The following is a 16,466-nucleotide window of genomic DNA, read 5'->3' as shown; positions in this document are numbered from 1 at the left end:
TTGGAACATTTTCCACATCTGAGGTGCAGCCGCGGCGGGTAAAGCGTCCGGATGGCCCAGGAAGCTGCCGGAGGAGGAAGCTTTCTCATCTCTGCTCGGGTGTCAGGAGGGAAGCTCGTCTATCATCCTGCTTACTTACAGCATAAATTTAATTATGCAAACCTGATCTAAGGCCTTAATTAAATTTTTAAAAATGCAGCCTGTTCCCCCTGGGAACCACGGGGGTAGTTTTTCCACACGCATCCTACGAGAACCAGCTCATTTGGAGAGCGGAGGGTTCTGGGGCGGCATTTGGAACGCAGACGCGCCTCTGCCACCAGCATCCCTTTACAGCTCGTGCACATTCTCATTATCCAGACATCTCTGCCTGCACCCCGACTGTGCCTGGGAGCGCACACACCGTTCCACAGACACCGGCAAACCTAGCTGTTTGTCAATTTAACATCCTAGAACAAACAGTCCGCGCCTCCGTCAACAGCAATTACGAGGAATCATATTGTGTTTTTTTTTTCTATAAATTCTGCTCATTACTCGGCGTGATGGATTTGGGCCTTTCTCTGGCTCAACCAGCTCTCCTCTTCCTTCCTGGGGATGGGGTGGTGAGGTCAGGAGGGAGCCAAATCCCACCGCTCTGCAGTCCTGCCGCTAATCGGCTTCCTTCGGGTGGGAAATGATGGATTGGGGCGCAGGACCGAGGCCTTGGCGGGGGTGCAGCGCGGGTGCAGCGGAGGTGCCGTGGGTGCCGTGGGGTGCAGTGGGGGTGCAGTGGGGGTGCCGTGGGGTGCCGTGGGGTGCAGTGGGGGTGCTGGGCCCGCACACTTCTCCTGGCCGCCCTCACCTGTCCACACTGCCAGCCCCATGCAGTCAGGGTCCAGTGCTCTGGGCCGCTCTAGGTGTCCCTCTCGAGGCCGTCCTCAGGTGTGGAGATGACGCCCTCCTGCGGTCTCTTCAAATGCGCTGGAGAGACCAGCAGGGATCTGACATGGGGCCCAGTGCCGCCGCCGGCAGCCGGTTTTCCACCGTCATGACTTCCCATCCCCCCACGTCCCTCGGAAAGCTCCGGGGGCGATTGCCGGTTCTGATGAAGCAAAAGGTCCTTCCTTTGCCGGCTGTGCCCCCGTGCCGTGTGAGACCTGTGGGCGTGAGACCTGCTCGTGCCTCTCTCTGGACGTTCACGAAATGCACCCAGGGTGCAAGGAGCCCGGAGGCCTGGGTGACATTTCCCCGAGGACGTGCAGGGTGCTGTGTGGGTCTCTACTTGTTGTCCATCGGGCCTGATGCAGGGCCCTTTCCCGCTCAGAGCTCCCCCAGGCTGCACAGCTGGAGCCGGCCGGAGCAGAGGTGGTCTTGGTGTTTGGGGTATCTATTTCCTCAGTTCCCTCTGGTCTCCCTCAGAGGTGGGCGGGGGCTGGTTTCCGCACAGAGTCGCAGGCTGGTTGGCCAGGGGCTGGGACTAGGGTACTGGTTACATTTGGAGCAGACCCAGGACACATAGCACCATGGCTGGGGACAGGGGTACAGAGCTGGCAATGCCCGTCTCAGAAATCGGGACAAGTGGTATTTGGCGTGAAGCCCCGAGAGGCGTTTGGGGCCATGAGATGAGCACCTGGGTACCTGCGGCAGAGGCTCGGGTGGGCGGAACAGCAAGGGTGCAGAGCGACTCCTGACATCCCCACAGCGACAAGTCTGAGTGCACTATCTCCCCTGACACCAACATGCACACACGGGCACGTGTGCACATACATGCCAACATGAATGTACATACACACAGCCACACGCCCACCCACACACATGCAAAACACAGATGTACGCACACGCCCCCCACATGTACACGCACGTGCACATGCACACACATGCACACACACGTGTACACACATGCACACACATGCACACAGTGCACCTACACACATACAGAGTCATGCACACACACATGTGCATGCACACAATGCACAAATGCATGCACACACTCACACACACATACACAAATACATGCACACACTCACACACACATATACATGCACATACACACACACAAATACATGCACACACATGCACACACACGCATGAACATACATACACATAAGCACATACATACACAAACACACGTGCATACATTAAAAAAAACCATTGCCATCAAGTCAATTCTAACTCATAGAGACCCTACGCATACATGCATGCACACTGCATATGCGTATATAAACAGAACCATTGCCTTCAAGTCGATTCTAACTTACAGCGACTCTATAAGACAGAGCAGAACTGCCCCACAGTGCTTCCAAGGAACGCCTGGTGGATTCAAACTGCTGACCTTTTGGTTAGCAGCCTTAGCTCTTAGCCACTCTGCCGCCCAGGGTTTCCCATGCATGCAAATACACACACAGGCACACACATAAGCACATGTACACCACACACATGCAAATCCACACACTTTCACACATACAGATGCATTGTTGTTGTTGTTAGGTACCTTTGAGTAGGTTCCAACTCAGAGCAACCCTGTGTACGACAGAATGAAACACTATCCGGTCCTTCGACATCCTCACAATTGTTGCTATGTTTGAGCCCATTGTTGCAGCCACTGTGTCAATCCATCTCGTTGAGGGGCTTCCTTTTTTTTTTTTCTCTGACCCTCTATTTTACCAAGCATGATGTCCTTCTCCAGGGATTGGTCCCTCCTAATAACATGTCCAAAGTAAGTGAGACAAAGTCTCACCATCTTTGCTTCTAAGGAGCATTCTCGCTATACTTCTTCCAAGACAGAATTGTTCCTTCTTCTGGCAGTCCGTGGTATATTCAATATTCTTCGCCAAGCCTTAATTCAAAGGCATCAGTTCTTCTTCGGTCTTCCTTATTCATCGTCCAGCTTTAGCATGCGTATGAGGTAATTGAAAACAACATGCCTTGGATCAGGCGCACCTTAGTCCTCTAGAAGCTGGGAATGGCCAGGAAATGAATTCTCCCCTGGAGCCTGCGGAAGGAACACTATTCTGCCTAACCACTTCTGACTTCTGGCCTCCAGAACCATAGGACTACAAATCTGGGCTGTTTGTATCCTCTAAATATCTGGTAATTTGTCACAGCAGCTGCAGGACACTCATGTGCCTCGACTCTGTGTTGTGTGAGGTCTGGGCTTCGAGTGTGATGAGGGGCTGGTGCAGACTCCGGTGGAAGATCCCTGTGTGGGGCGTGATGAGATGCCTGAGGACTGGGCTCGAATCTCAGACTGCTCATGTGACCTTGGGGGCTGGGAAGCATGCAAACAGATCAGTAACCCGGATCACATCCACGTGGTGGTGGTGGGTGCTGGAAGATCACGGGTGATAATGATGTCAAAGGCATCCTGCAAACTGCCAACCACCATGCTGCTGGGCTGTAACGATGACCCCACCGAGGATAGAAGTTCTCGGAGAGGGCCAAGCCTCTGCCCACTGGCAGCCGAATGCTGCTGTGCCCCTAACAACACGACTTAATGAGGATGAGAAGGATGCTGTAGATGAACTCCCAGTCTGCCGTGGTCCATTGGCCTCTCCTCATTTCCTATTCCCATGTGGGTTCTCATTTTGTATTGTCACACACCTTGCTTCATAATGTCACTCGTGTTTGCTTAGGGAGGATGGATTGTGGGGACACGGAGCACATGGCCGTATGCATCTGCTGCTCCCCAAATGCACTCCAGATGCACCGTCTTCCCCCCACGACTGTCTGAGGCATCACTGTCTCTCGGTCACACCCTGGACCTAGAAATGGTCTTCGAGTGCCCTGTGATGCTCAGGCTGTTGCCTGTTGGGGTAGATAGACAGGTAATCGAGTGTAGCACCTTTAGCCTTGGGTGTTCCCCAGGTGTTCCTACTGCTTCAGGTGTTCCCCAGGCCTGCGATGCCCTTCAAAGACCTGGAGGAGGAGAAATGAAAACACACTGGACATTTGGGGTGCATATCATGTGCTTACTCCTTTCCAGGTCCCCCCTCCCTCCTTTCCTTGATTTTTCCCTTCTTCTATTAGTCATCTCTCTCTCTCTCCTTTCTCCCCCTTCCTCCATCCCTCTTTCCTCCCTCCCGTCCTCCCTCCTTCCTTCTTTCCCTCTTTCCCTCCTTCCTTGCTCTCTTCCATTGTCCTTCCTCCCTCTTTCCCTTTCTCCCGCCTTCCCTTTCTCCCGCCTTCCCTTTCTCCCGCCCTCCCTTTCTCCCTTGCATCTATCCTTCCTTCCTCCCTTCTTCCTTTCTCCTTTCTCCCTCCTCCCACCATTCCTCCTTCTTTCCATTTCTTCCTCTCTCACATCCCCCACCTCTCTCTCTCCTTCCCTCTCTTCCTCCTTCCCTTGCTTTTTTCCATTCTCCCTCCTCCTCCCTTTCCCCCCACCCTGTCTCCCTTGGGGCAGAGAGAACCCTCAGGACATGAGAGGTAGTTAAGTCTGGCTGGAGCAGGGTGCACAAGAGGGGCAGGGCATGTGGGCAGAACTGGACATTGCTCCTTCCAACACTCACTGACTGCACCCCTGCACCTTGAAGCCTCTTCCAGGTAGTAACCAGGTGAGGCAGGTGAAGGGCTTGTATGCCCCAAACCCCTCCTGGACCTGTTCCTCTCTGAGAACCTGCCAGACCCTAGCAATGACTTGTAAAACCCCACCCCTCAGGCCTGTCACCTTTATGTTCTCACTCCTTAGGACCTCACTGCACCCATCCCCTCACTGCTCCTCAAAAACTCCATGTGAGACTCCCCCCCACCCATGAAATTGATAGGAGTAATAGAACCTGTTTAACTTCAGGGATGATAATGAGAATCAACATCAGTACGCCCAAAGCTAATTCCTATGAGGTAAAGTTCAGACATACCTTCACTCTCCAACCTTTTTATCAATTCTGACACCAGCTGTCCCTCCCACAGCACTCTCTACTTCTCTGCTGGGTCGGGTAATTCATTGCAATGGCCACGCAGAACTCACAGACCATACTCACGATTATGCAGTTTATTAGGAAAGTAACGGGATACAATTCAGGATCAGGATCAACTTGGAAGTAACAGGAACAACTCAGGATTCAGTTCTTCAATCAGGACAATTTCTTTTTGTCTGCTGCCACTGGGCACTCGCTTTTGGCCTGGGCCCTTGTTCTCGGCCCTGGTTCTGGGCCTTGGCCCCAGCTCTCAGTTCCCACTCAGTCTGGTCTCTTTGGCCCTGCTGATAAGTGATCAGATGCACCCCACACCGCCAGAAAGCCTCCTGCCTGAAGGCATTAAGCTCTTGCCCTCTGTGGGTCAGAAAACCTAGCCGGCTGATCCCATGCTGCTACCATCTCCCGCTGTCTTCAGTGTTGCAGCTCTGTCTCCTGGATCTAGGAGGTTCTCAGCATGGGAACCCTGGGTCCAAAGGACATGCTTTGCTCCAGGCTCCTCTTCTTTGTTGTAGTGAGGTCCCCCCCAGCAAGACCACCAACTCATCAATTCCCTACAAGGGTTCCATGCACCTTATTTACATAGTCCCACTCCCACAAGGGTTTCATGCATCTTAGTTGCATTAGAAAAACTGTCCAATCCCATTGGTGGGCCTCAAGCACCTTATATGCATGTTGTTATTGTTGTTAGGTGCCATGGAGCTGGTTCTGACTCATAGCAAATCTACGTACAACAGAACGAAACGCTGCCCTGTCTTGCACCATCCTCTCAGCAGTTGTTATGCTTGAGCCCGTTGTTGCAGCCACTGTGTCAATCCATCTCCTTGAGGGTCTTTCCTTTTTTCAATGACTCTCTACTCTACCATGCATGATGTCCTCCAGGGACTGATCCCTCTTGATAACATGTCCAAAGTACGTGAGAGGTAATCTCACATCCTTCCTTCTAAGGAGCATTCTGGTTGTACTTCTTCCAAGACGGATTTGTCTGTTCTTTTGGCAGTCCATGGTATATTCAATTTTCTTTGCCAACACCACAATTCAAAGGCGTCAACTCTTCTTCTGTCTTCCTTATTCACTGTCCAGTTTTGGCATGCATATGAGGCAATTGAAAACACTATGACTTTAATCAGGCGCACTTTAGTCTTCAAGGTGATATCTTTGCTTTCCAACACTTTAAAGAGGTCTTTTGCAGCAGATCTGCCCTATGCAAAATGTTATTTCATTTCTTGACTGCTACTTTAATCAGTGTTGATTGTGGATCCAGGTAAAATGAAATCTTTGACAACTTCAATCTTCTCTCCATTTATCACAATGTTGATTATTGGTCCAGTTGTGAGGATTTTGTTTTCTTTATGTTGAAGTGTAATCCGTACTGAAGGCTGTGGTCTTTGATCTTCATCAGTAACTGCTTCAAGTCCTCTTCACTTTCAGCAAGCAACATTGTGTCATGTGTATAATGCCGGTTGTTAATGAGAGTTCCTCCAATCCTGATGCCCTGTTCTTCTTCACTTACTCCAGCTTCTCTGATTATTTGCTCAGATTGAATAGGTATGGTGAAAGGATACAATCCTGACACACACCTTTCCTGACTTTAAACCACACAGTATCCCCTTGTTCTGTTTGAACAACTGCCTCTTGATCTATGTACAGTTTCCTCATGAGCACAATTAAGTGTCCTGGAATTCCCATTCTTCACAGTGTTATCCATAATTTGCTATAGTCCACACAGTTGAGTGCCTTTGCTTAGTAAAACACAGGTAAACATCTTTCTGGAATTCTCTGCTTTCAGCCAGGATCCATCTGATATCAGCAATGATATCCCTGGTTCCATGTACTCTTCCAAATACAGCTTGAATTTCTGGCAGTTCCCTGTTAGTGTACTGCTGCAGCCACTTTTGAATGATCTTCAGCAAAATTTTACTTGCATGTGATATTAATGATAGTTTGATAATTTCTGCATTCAGTTAGATCACCTTTCTTGGGAATAGGCATAAATGTGGCTCTCTTCTAGTCAGTTGGCTGGTAGCTGTCTCACAAATTTCTTGGCATAGATGAGTGAGCACTTCCAGCACTGCATCCCTTTGTCGAAACATCTCAATTGGTATTCCGTCAATTCCTGGAGCCTTGCCACCAGTGCCTTCCGTAGAGCTTGGACTTGTTCCTTCAGGACCATCAGTTCCTGATCATATGCTACCTCCTGAAATGATTGAACTATATGCATAGTCCCACCCAATCATTCTGTGGGAATCACAAGATCACTACTAGAAAGACCAAATTAAAGCAATTCGCTGTGCCATACTCCCCCAGGACCTTTGCATTTGCTGAAGCTCTGCCTGGGATAGCTTTTCCCCGCTTTGTATCACCTTCTGGTTTTGGATCAAATGCCATCTTCCCTGGGAGAGCTTGTGGTATTGATTGAATTGCGCCCACCAAAAAATATGTGTTGGAATCCTGACGCCTGTACGGGTGGATGTGAGCCTATTTGAGAACAGGATTTTCTTTGTTGTTAATGAGACGTTACCAGTGTCGGTGGTTCCTAAACCCGATCACCGCTGAGTTATAAAGGAGCAGATGAGACACAAATGCAGGCACGTACTGGGGGACATGAAAGCCATGTGAGGATCCCCAAAGAACCAAGGAGCCCCTGGGATTACTGACAAGAAAGGAGTCAGCATGCCAAGACCTTGATTTGGTCTTCTGACCTCCGGCACTGTGAGAGAATAAATGTCTGTACTTTAAAGCTACCCACGTGTGGTGTCTGTGTTACAGCAGCATGAGGAGACTAAGCCCTACTGTCCTATTTATAACTGCACTCCAGCCCCACGCCCCCTTCCCCTTCCTGCTTTTCGCCTCTCCCAGCATGCACTTCCTGTGATCGACATCGTGTATTTGTTTGTGCTGTTTTTCCTGCCCCCACAGCAAGATCAGCTCCACGAGGAGGGCTTTGAGTCTGTTTGTTTTGTCTGGCACCCCTGGCGCCAGAAAGGGTGCCTGGTGGCATCTTAGCCGCTTGAAAAAGCTTCGTCGAATAAATGAGTGGATGAAGAAATAAAATCTCACCTTCGGCCCAAGAAGGAAGATCCAAATAATGATGCACCGTTGAGGCTTAGGGCTTGGGAACCCCACGGCTTCCCTTTGTATCTTAGTACCCCTGGAGTGTCCAAGCTTGCAGTCCCTGTCTTTAAGTACTCCAGGACTGCTGTAACAGAATACCACAAAGCAGGCAGCTTTAAAGAACAGACATTTATTCTCTCACGGTTCTGGGCGCTAGACATCTAAATTAGAGTGTCAGTCATGTGGATTCCTTCTGGGGCTCTGAGAGAGAACTGTCCCATGCTTCTGCCCAAGTTCTAGTGCCCGCTGGCCATCCTTGGTGTCCTTCACTGCTTGTAGAGGCATCTGTCTGTCTTCATGTGGCATCTGTCTTCCCCATGTGTGACTCCCTTTTTGTTCTTGTTGTTTTTGCAACTCATAGTGACCCCATGTGTTACAGAGTAAAACTGCTCCATCGCGTTTTTTTTGGCTATAATCTTTACGAAGCAGATCACCAGGATTGTTTCTTCCTCAGTGCTGCTGGGTGGGTTTGAACTACCAACCTCTTAGTTACCAGCTAAGCACAAACCATAGGCACCACCCAGGGACTTTTGTGATTTCCTTTTTATAAGACACCACTCAGAAGGGACCAGGACCCCCTGCCTCTGGGGTAATGTAGTCAACTGATCAAAGGTGCAAAGAAAAACCCCATTTCCAGGCAAGGCCCCATGCACAAGTGCAGGGGTGAGGACTTGAACACACAAACTGGGGAGTACAGTTCGTCCACACACTTCCGAGCGAAGCTCCTGGGTCACATGTCTGCAAACACAGAGAGACCCCTTCCCTAGAGTTCATAATTCCAGCAAACAAGAGGGTTTCTGAAGGTGCGTAATGCAGAAATACGGCTCCCTCCAGACAGAGGAGCAGCGCAGTAGAAATGACGCTCACCTCCCAGTGAGGCCTTTTATGGGAGGTGGATGGGGGCCGCACCACCATATATTCTGATCAGAGCCTCGCCCCTGAGTCAGTTTCATTGGTGCTGGCAGTGTGAGTGAAATTATTCCAATATACTTTCCAGAAAAATGCAAAATATGTGATCATCATTATTTTAATGTCACTTGGGGCCTCTTGGTCAGGTAAAGATATTTCAAATGCTACATTTCCAAGTCAAAGTGGCCTACAAAATATTTAGGGAACTCCGCAAAAGAATAGCCGATGCATGAATCAGACGCTCCCTGCTGGAGTGCTTTTTAATCCTAGACGGGAGTGGGGTGGTGAGGAATAAGAGGGAGACAAATTTTCATTCTTTTCACTTGCTCTGCTATCCGCTCCATCCGAAGTGCCCGGCATCTTCCCATCCCTGGATCCAGCCGCAGGCTGGTGCTTCTGCAGGTGGGTTGTCCATGTGCCATTAATAATCACGAAGGCTGTTCGAATAAGGGGACAGCCACGCCCACCTGAGCACGCCACCCTCTTGTAAAGGTCCTCATTCTGTCTGGCATTCTCTGGAGAACAGATATTTCATCGTTGTTTATTCTAGGGAGCCCTGGTGGTGCAATGATTAAAACACTTGGCTGATTACCGAAAGGTGTTTGATTCGAACCTACCAGCTGCTCTGTGGGAGCAAAGACCTGATGATCACTCCCGTAAAGATTACAGCCTAGGAAACTCTATGGGACAGTTCTAGTCTGTCTATAGGGTCACTATGAGTCAGAATCAACTCAACGGCACACAACAACATGTTAGTTCTAATGAGGCAGTGGTGGTTCCATGATAGAATTCTTACCTTCTACACAGTAGACCTGGGTTTGATTCCTGGCCCATGCTCCTCATGTGCAGCCACTACTCCTCTGTCAGTGGAGGCTTGTGTATTGCTGAACAGGTTTCAGCAGAGCTTCCAGACTAAGCCTAGGAAGAAAGGCCTAGCAATCTAATACAAAAATCAGCCAACAAAAAACCTATGGGTCACAACAGTCCAATCCACAACTGGTCATAGGGATGGCACAGGATCGGATGATGTTTTGTTCTGTTGGGCATGGGCTGGCCATGATGGTAGCTAACAAGAACATCAACATTTGCTTTTTGGTTTTCAGAAAATAACTGGCAATAAATAAACAAATCCTGAACCACAAAACATCCGAAATATCTGAGAGGAATTTTTCACTATCTTCTTTTGAAATAACAGAGACATATGGACTCTCCATATTATTTATTTCATAATTAATATTGCTGATAGAAATAACACAAAACAAAATGGAAACAGATAAAGCTTCACAGAGTGTAACCTATTATTATCACTTTTCACAAAATCTAAGTATGCAAACTTTAACTAAAAAAAATTGAAATAACGAACATAAAAATAAAACTTGGAGTGCTTATAATCAGTATAATCAGTAAAAGCTATAACTTGTAAAACCTGATATGGCCAAACTGATTGTTGAATCAAATATTTGTTCTAAAATTTATACCAAAACAATTGATTACTATGAAATTAATTTTAATAAAGTTATAAAAAAATGAAAATAACACTATCTGAATCATATAAAAATAATCAAGGAATTATATTGACTTGAGAAGTTCTGTTTTGATAAAACTTGACTAATGTTTGTAATTTTAATTTTAATATTCATATTTACTAAAATTTAACCAAATGTCAATGAGTTCAAAATATCCTCTTCTGAGTAAGACATGTTCCATCCACCTACCAATCTATCCATCCATCCGTCCATCATCCATCCATCTATCCTCCATCCGTCCATCCATCCCTCCATCTGTCCACCCGTCCTTCCGTCCATCCGTCCATCCGTCTACCCATCCATCCACCCATCCTTCCCTCATCCATCCATCCATCCCTCCCTTCCTCTCTCCGTCCTTCCATCCACCCATCCATCATCCATCCATCCATCTATCATCCATCCACCCACCCACCCATCCATCCATCCATCCATCATCCATCCATCCCTCCCTCCCTTCCTCCCTCCCTCCTTCCATCCACCCATCCATCCACCCATCCATCATCCATCTATCCATCATCCATCCATCCATCCACCATCCATCCATCCATCCTTCCCTCCCTCTCTCCATCCCTCCCTCCCTCCCTCCATCCATCCATCCAGTCATTAATTTATTCCACAAGGAGTTTAAAATTACTTAGGAGAAAACATAATACATAATAAATCAAATAATAAATGCATTAGAACCTAGAAAAATATCATCAATCAAGATTACAAGTTGTATCAGTGGGAAGATGGAAAAGCAGACATGCCTTGGGTCCTGGATCAGCACCACATTAGACTTGCCCATTTGGCTCCAAGCTTTTTGGTAGAAAAAACAAGCAGAGTCAGTTATATATCCTCACTGTCTATTAGAAGAAAACTCACCATTTATTACCAGTAGTAAATCCTTGCTTAGCATTTGGGTCTGAGACATTTTCATCAGTGATGCTTCATTGGGGGCATCATTGAGCAGATAATGTCCTTCGGAACTTCCCTCTGGTCCATGCTACAGCAGGCCCTTCATAGCTGTTGATGACCCCATCTCTTAGTGTGTCAAGGGCAGGCTGACAGCAAGCAAGTCAAGAGGAACCATCTATGCAGTTTGCTTCATCTGCCGTCCAGGATTCAAAGCATATTTCTTTGCAAAATGCAATAGTTCAGACTTTCCAGTCATTGAAAGTCATCATTTCACCAATGTGTCTGGCTTAGTGAAATTGGGCTCTATTGCCAGAAACGGCTCCTATCCCAGCTGTCTTCTTAAATCATAGTTGAATTACAGAGTGAGTAATATGGCCATGAATCGAGAATGTGTTTAGTTAACATCACTTTAGACGGAAGGTTGATGTCCTTAGATTCAGAATACCAGTTTGCTTCAAAGGAATTTATCAACTTTAAAAAGAATAATGTTTTATCTAATGGACTCACAATTCCATTAGTAAATTTACTTCATCCCCTCAGCTCCAAACCCCTTAAAATAAAGTAACCCATTGCTGAATGTTTCTTCCAACACCTCAAAGAAAAAGCTGGGGGGAAAGAAAAAAAAAAGATTCACGACAGGAACTATGTTGCTCATCTACTAAACATTTTTGTAAATTGATTGTGTGCCAGGTACTCCGTTGGCTATGGAGAGATGGGGACATGAAGTCAAGGTTGATGGGAACTCACCTCTAATTAGCCCAAGGTCTCCTGGAAAGACAGGCTTGGCGACAAGTAAGGCCACTTCTGGTGGAATTATGTCAGGGCTGGGTATGTGGCTGCTGGGGAGGAGCGAGCGTGTTAAGCAGGGAGGAATGTGGTCATGTCTGTTAGGAGGCTGGTCCGGAGATCTGAGTGAAGCTGGGCTCTGTGGAGTGTGAAAGCAAGAACGTTTAAGCTAGAGATAAGGTCATGGGCCTTTTTTTACTGTTGTAAAAATATAGAGAGCACAACATTTGCCAATTTGACATATTTTGCATGTGCCATTCAATACAATTACTTTCGGCATGTTGTACAACCATGGCCAGCATCGCTTACCGATTTTTCCATCCCCATAAGCAAAAACTCAATGCTACCTAAATAATGATCTCCCTCCCTTCCCCTGGAAACCAGTATTAAACTCTAATCTCTATACATTTGCCTACTCTATTGTTTTTAGGTGCCACAGAGTTGGTTCCGACTCACAAGGACCCTATATACAACAGAACAAAATGCTACCCAGTCCTGTGCCATCCTCACAATTGCTGCTATGTTTGAGCCCATTCTTGCAGCCACTGTGTCAACCCATCTCATTAAAGGTCTTCATCTTTTGTGCCGACCTCTACCTTACCAAGCATGATGTCTTGCCCCAAGGACTGATCCCTCCTGATAACACGTCCAAAGTACTTGAGATGAAGTCTCCGCCATCCTCACTTCTCAGAAGCATTCTGGTTGTACTTCTTCTAACACAGACTTGTTCTTTCTTCTGGAAGTCCATGCTATATTCAATATTCTTTACCAACACCATAATTCAAAAGCATCAATTCTTTGTTGGTCTTCCTTATTCATTGTCCAGCTTTCACAAGCATATGAGGTGATGGAAAATATTGTGGCTTGGATCGGTGCACCTTAGTCCTCAAAGTGACATCCTTGCTTCATAACCCTTTGAAGAGGTCTTTTGTCTACTCTAGGTATTTCATATTCATAAAATCATGCACTTTCTGTCCTTTAGTGATTGGTTGATTTCACTCAGCACAATGTTTTCAAGTAGTTTTTAACAGGTCACATTTTCATTGATTATTTTAGGCTAGTCCTACAATTCCTGAGACTTCAGATAAAAATTCTCTGTGCCCCAAACTTTCAGAAAGTTCTCCTTCTCCTTACTTCCCCATCCTGACAATAGAAGACATCGCTGTCTCCTGCCCAAAGATTTTTTTTTTCCCTCAACACTCAAAACACCGCCTTACCAAGCCTTCCGTCCAATTATCTCTCTACAGCTTAATTTGACTGTTCCTGGGCTGCTTTTTCTGGCACCATCTACTTTTGTTGCTAAAATTATACTTGGCTCTCCTGAACTTGGTTCAATTATAATTCTCACTTCTGAAGATTTACTTCCTACAAAAAATTTTTTTCTGAAGCACTGGGGAAATAACGTCTGTACCTCCTTTTGTTACCTGCCAGTGAGGCCAGTCCCATGGTGGGAAGACGAGGTCTGGGTTCCTCATGGGGACTGGTGGAGGAGTACCTGTTCTCCCGGGAGCCTTCCAGTGAGAGCTGGGGGCAGCGGGGATCCCTCAGATTCCTTCCAAGGGATTTCTGAAATGATGACATGAATTATTCAAGGGAGTCACGATCTCTGTTAGGTAAATTTGTTTCTGCCCTTACTCCCAGGTTTCTTAAAATATAAGCAGCAACGGTACCATCACTATGGGAAATAGTTTGGTGGTTCCTCAAAACGTTGAACATACAACTACCCTATGACCCAGCAATCCCAACCCTAGGCATGCACCCGGAAGAAATGAAAGGAAGAACACAAACAGACACATGTGCACCAATATTCATTGCAGCACTGTTCATAACAGCCAAAGGTGGAAGAAAAAGATGAATGCATAAACAAAATGTGGTATATACGTACAATGAATTATTACCAGGCCTTCAAATCAGTTCGTTCCAGTTTGACCTCCTGCTGATAATTTGCATTTCCACCCCACATAAACTGTCTCAGCATCCACATTTTAACAGGATCCCCAGGTGATTCTTATACATATCTACATAAGAATACATACATAAGAATCACCTAGGGATATGTATAAGAATCACCTGGGGATCCTGTTAAAATGTGGATGCTGAGTCAGTACATCTGGGGTGGAAATGGAAGTTCTCAGCAGAGGGTCAAACTGGAATAAACTGGTTTGAAGCCCTGACTCTCACTCGATCATAAAGAGAAATGGATTCTGATGCACGCCACAGCATGGATGAACCTTGGAAACCTCAAGCTGAGTGAAATAAGTCAGTCACAAAAGGACAAATACCGTGTGATCTCACTTACATTAAGTAAGAAAATATATAGAAATCAACACTTACTAATGGTTACCATAAGTAGGAGGGAGGGTGGTGGTGGGCCTTGTTTGATGGGCACCAAGTTTATGTTAATGGTGGTGGAATATTCTGGAAAAGAATGGTGGCACCACACGAAAAATGCAATCGCTGTCATTGAACTGGTAATGGGGAAGTTGTTCTATTGGCCTGTGTTTTGGTGTGTATATTTTCACTACAGTAAAAAATCAATAAATGAAAAACAGCAGGACTAGGTAAGCATTCAGGTGCTCATCCAGAAGCTAGGGAGTGAGCTGGATCTTGTGTTCAGATAAAGGAATGCATCCTTCTGTCTCTTGCTCAGTGAACCTATGATAACAGCAGCTACATCTATGGAGCAGCTACTGTTGGCCTGATGCACATCTTCTTTGGTTCTTATACCAACTCTTCCAAACAGGGATTATTATATTTTTTTCCAGAGGTGGAATTGGTCATTTGGAGTCCAAGGTCATGCAGCCAGTCACGTGGGGAGCAGGGTTGTAAGCCCAGGCTTGTCACACCTGGAGTCCAGCCCATGCACACGTGGCTCCACAGCACAGAGACAAGACTGAGTTCAGCGTTTCCTAGTCCTTCCCTGAAGAAATGCCCACAAAAGGGTCATCAGCCCTGTGAGTTTGTGGGTCACAGTGAGCAGCATTCCGTTCTTAGAGATTGCCGGGTCCAATGGAACTTTAAGGGCTTTAAGAAGTTTGGACACGCCACCAGGAAAGACCAGTCACTGGAAAAGGGCTCGTGGTTGGTAAAGTGAAGGGTCAGTGAAAGTGAGGGGAACCCTCAATGAGAAGGATTGACACAAAAGACAAAACCACGAGCTCAAACATACCAACGATCATGAAGAGGGCATAGGGCTAGGCAGCATTGCGTTACTCGATACATAAGGTCTCCATGAGTCGGAGATGACTTGACGGCAACTTTCAATAACAGCAGGAAGTCCCACGATTTAAAGAAAATCAGTTTAATTCCATTGAACTAATTATTTACTCTTTTTTTTTTTTTAATATCCCCATTAACATCCTCAGAGTCCCTGGATGGTGCAAACAGTTAATGTGTACGGCTGCTGACAAAAAGGTTGGAGGTTCGAATCCACACAGAGGCAACTCAAGAGAAAGGTCTGGCTACCTACTCCAAAAAAATCAGCCATTGAAAACCCCGTGGAGCACAGCTCTACTCTGACCCACATGGGGTCACCATGAGTTGGGGTCAACTTGATGGCAACTTGTTAGGTTTTACCAACATCACTAAACTAGTGTCCCAGGACTGTGGGTGGGACAGGCCATGTTGGTCCAGTCCATTCTGCAGGATATGATCAGAGCTGAGTCCACAGCCTGGTGTGAGCAGACCTCAGCCCTGAGACATCTCTCTCTTCCATTGTATTTGTGTCTGCGCACTGCCGGCTCACTTTCTTGGGTTGAAGTTGAACGCCGGCCGAAAACCACCCTCCTTATTCAACCGTCTTTATTGAATTACACTTTTGCCTTTTCTCATTCCGATTCATTAGCTACGTTATTTGAACTTTCCATCCCAAGATCCATGACATGATCTTTTAAGCTCTGTCACCTTGGAAAATACTTGCACACAGTACTGATGGACTTAGAGACGTGGATGGGCCACCAGGGAGCCAGGAGCACAGCAACTGTGAAGAGAGGCGGCCGCCTGGTCCCCCAGAGGACTCGGGCTAGAAGTACATTTCTCTGTGTGGCCCTGCTCCTTCTGCCTCCCCCTTCCGCGGCTCAGGCCCAGGCTGTCAGGCAGCGTTTCTAGAAGGTTTGTCACACTCACTAAGAAGGTCCCTCTGGGATCCTGTGCTCCCAGACCTGGGTTTTAAGTCTCCTATAGAGATTTCTTCTTTGTGGGAAACAGCGGAGCCAAGAGAATGGGCCTCAGTATCAAAATGATTGCTGTTGGCTGTGGTCGAGTTACCTGGCTCATGGCGACACTGTGCACAACAAAACACAACATTGCCGGGTCCTGCACCATCTTCACGGCCGTTGGGTGCCCC

Source organism: Trichechus manatus, unplaced genomic scaffold (genome assembly GCF_000243295.1).
Source record: "Trichechus manatus latirostris isolate Lorelei unplaced genomic scaffold, TriManLat1.0 scaffold00069, whole genome shotgun sequence".
NCBI classification, from domain to species: Eukaryota; Metazoa; Chordata; class Mammalia; order Sirenia; family Trichechidae; genus Trichechus; species Trichechus manatus.
The sequence above is the reverse complement of the archived record's forward strand: the minus strand, read 5'-3'. Positions refer to the sequence as shown.